The sequence below is a fragment of the Octodon degus genome, unplaced genomic scaffold, assembly GCF_000260255.1.
Source record: "Octodon degus isolate 3935 unplaced genomic scaffold, OctDeg1.0 scaffold00185, whole genome shotgun sequence".
Taxonomy (NCBI): Eukaryota; Metazoa; Chordata; class Mammalia; order Rodentia; family Octodontidae; genus Octodon; species Octodon degus.
This window is the reverse complement of record NW_004524761.1, coordinates 3,205,107-3,208,148: the sequence shown is the minus strand read 5'-3', so window position 1 is coordinate 3,208,148 and position 3,042 is coordinate 3,205,107. Positions and strand designations below refer to the sequence as shown.

Below are 3,042 nucleotides of genomic sequence, written 5' to 3'. Positions count from 1 at the left end.
GGCCGAGGTTCGATCCCTGGCTCCGCATGCCGTGCCAGCCCTGCCCCCCCCCCCGGGTGTGCTGAGCCTGCAATGGAGTCCAGGCCTGGTGGCACATACCTGTAATCCCAGCACTAGGGAGGCAGAAATCAGGAGGATCACTACGAGTCTGGGCTGTGTAGTAAGACCCTGCACACACAAAAAATCCTAAATACAAAGAAATAAAGGGCAGGCCAGATAGCTCAGCCCACTCAAGCGCCTGCTTAGGTAGAGAGCAGCAAGGAGCCAGGGTTCAATCCTGGGGTGTTGTGCCAGCCCCACCTCCAGGGCATGCTGGGATAGCGATTGAGACTGGGCGTGGTGGCATACACCTCGTAATCCCAGCACTTGGGAGGCTGAAAACAGGAGAATCACTATGAGTCCCATCTATGTAGTGAGACCCTGTATGAAATTAAAAAATAAAAAAATTTTAAAAATGAGGACAGTAGGCTTCAGTTCCAGTTCAATTCTAGCCCTGCTCTGCTCTATAGGCAAAACAAATACCATAGCCTCTCCCTAGATTCGTTTCCTCATCTGAGAATTAGGCTGAGATGGACAGGAAGCGAACAAGATACTTGGTGTAAATACAAAATTTTTTTTAATAGAAATGTACCATTTTATTACAAAGAGTCTCACAAAAAAATGAAAGTATCTCAAAAAAAGGAAGCTAGACTACCAACCTCCACCTGCAGAACTGGGGAAGACAGGGCACTGTGAGCTGCTTAGCTCATTTGGGCCCAGTGTAAAGGTATGAGAAAAAAAAACCCTAAAAATGGCAGATGTTATTGTAGGAGCCCAAAGAACGGGGGGCCCTGAAGATGCAGCCGCCCCTCCAGGTCACTCAACAGGCCCTCGGCACGTCAGGATTTCATCTTCTGGCTGCATCGCTTCCATCCAGGCTGGACCCTTTAAGCCTTGGGGAGGGCAGGGGTGGGAAGCGTGATTGCTACTAGAAAAGCTCCCCTAGCATAGCTGCCCTGCACTCAAGGGCCCTGGCTCCTCTCTAGTCCCTGGGGACATTTATATTTAATATATTTTAATATAAATATACAGAGAAATAGAAAATCTGAGGGTTAGAAGGAAAAAGTTGGGAACATGGCAAGAAGCCTGAGCTGGAGAGGGCTGCTTAGGCCAACTTGACCTCCTCTTTGACCCCTTTGGCTTCTGGTTTCTCCTCCTTGGTCTTCTCTTCTGTCATCTCTTTCTTCTCTTCTGGTTCTTTCTCTTTCTCATCTCCTGTTTTGACTCTTTTGGCTTTCTTGAAGTTGGAAGAGTTCTTGCGGCCACCTTCACCCTCCTCATCTGAGTCAGAGAACTCTTCCTCACAGGCAATGCGCTTGTTGGAAGAACAGATTGAGATACGCTTGTCAGGGTCTTCTTCATCCTCATCACCACTCTCCTCAGGAATGGCATCCTCAGGAATTGCCTGCATTTGAACCCCAGGTGCATGGGGCAGCATTCTCAGGTTCTCAAGAGCTGCTGTTTGATCTTCTCCAGGTACTTTTTTTTTTTTTTTTTTGGCAGAACTAGGGATTGAACTCAGGTCCTTGCACTTGCCAGGGAAGCGCTTATTCCACTGAGCCATCTCCCCGGCCCCTTCTCCAGGTACTTATTAGTGTTCTGGTTGGTCATATTGGAAGGACTGATGTGAAGCTTGAAATCTGGTCCAAAGTATTCGAAGTAGTCATTGTATGGGAGTTCATTAGGGATCTCTGTGTCAAGGGCCACAGCTCTTTCGTACGTCCAGCACCAGGCAACATTACGAATGGTGTAACCACCTCCTCCCAGCATCAGCATAGGCAGGTTAAAGCTTTTGACAAACTCCACACAGTTGGCATGTCCTTTGATGGTTAGATTGAAGCAATTCAGCCAATCCCCAGGGAGGGAGCCTGAGCCACACTATAAGACCACTGCACTAGGCTGGAACATCTACATTACTTTGGACATGACTGGCTTGAATGGCCTCATAGGATTCGTCATCAATCCCATCTCGGAGTGGGTAGTTAACAGCATAATACTTGCCTTTGCCAGCCCCAATATCCCGTAGGTCCCCAGTTCCTGGGAAGTACTCTCCATATTTATGAAAGGACACAGTCATGACCCAGTCTGTGGTATAGAAGGCCTCTTCCACGCCATCGCCATGGTGAATATCAATGTCAATATACAGCACTTTCTGGTGATACTTTAGCCGTGCCAGGATGGCCAAGACGATATCATTGACGTAACAGAAGCCAGATGCCTCAGACTTCTTTGCATGGTGCAGGCCCCCAGCCCAATTCACAGCGATGTCTGTCTGCTGCTTATTAAGTTTCACAGCACTTGCTACAGAGGCACCAGTGGATAACTGACAGAACTCAAACAGGCCATCAAATACTGGACAGTCCTCACCAACATTGAATCTTTGCATCTGCTTGCTGTACTCAGACATGTTATCGGGACGGATGGAGCGCAAGAACTTAATGTAGTCAGCGCTGCGGTACTTAGTCATCTCCTCAGCATTGGCCTTGTGAGGGCGATAGATTTCCATCTTTTGGTAGAGGCCATAGTTGAGTAGCAGATTGTGAGTCATGTGGATTCGGCGAGGCTTCATTGGATGGCCTTGTCCGTAATAGTAATTTCCAACATCCCCGTCGTAGTAGTAACAGACTTTCCTCCTGGTGCCCTGAGTCTGCGCCATCTTGCTGCCTCCAGTCCCTTCCGTCAGTCAGTCCACCCGCCAGCGGCTCTGCTAAATACAAAATTTAAGAAGAACCTTCCCTGCCCTAACTTTCAGTCTTTAAGATAAATTACCTGGATGCAATGTTTAGGCCATCAAAGTCAATGTCAAAGTAATCTATGATGAACAAAACAATAAAATGAAGTAAAGCCAGGCATAGCAAGCCATACTGGAGCCTGAGGCAAGAAAATAATGCATAATGCTTAAGCTGTCTTGTTGGTTGTTTTTTTTTTTTTTTGAACTGGGGATTGAACTCAGGCCCCTTGCACTTGCCAGGAAAGAGCTTATTCCACTGAGCCATCTCCCAG

The 3,042-nt window shown here is 47.6% G+C and overlaps 1 pseudogene; it reads right to left on the bottom strand.

Moving 5' to 3' along the window:
* Window positions 1-984: 984 nt before the first annotated feature.
* LOC101576845 lies at window positions 985-2,716 on the bottom strand (annotated as a pseudogene).
* Window positions 2,717-3,042: the final 326 nt, after the last annotated feature.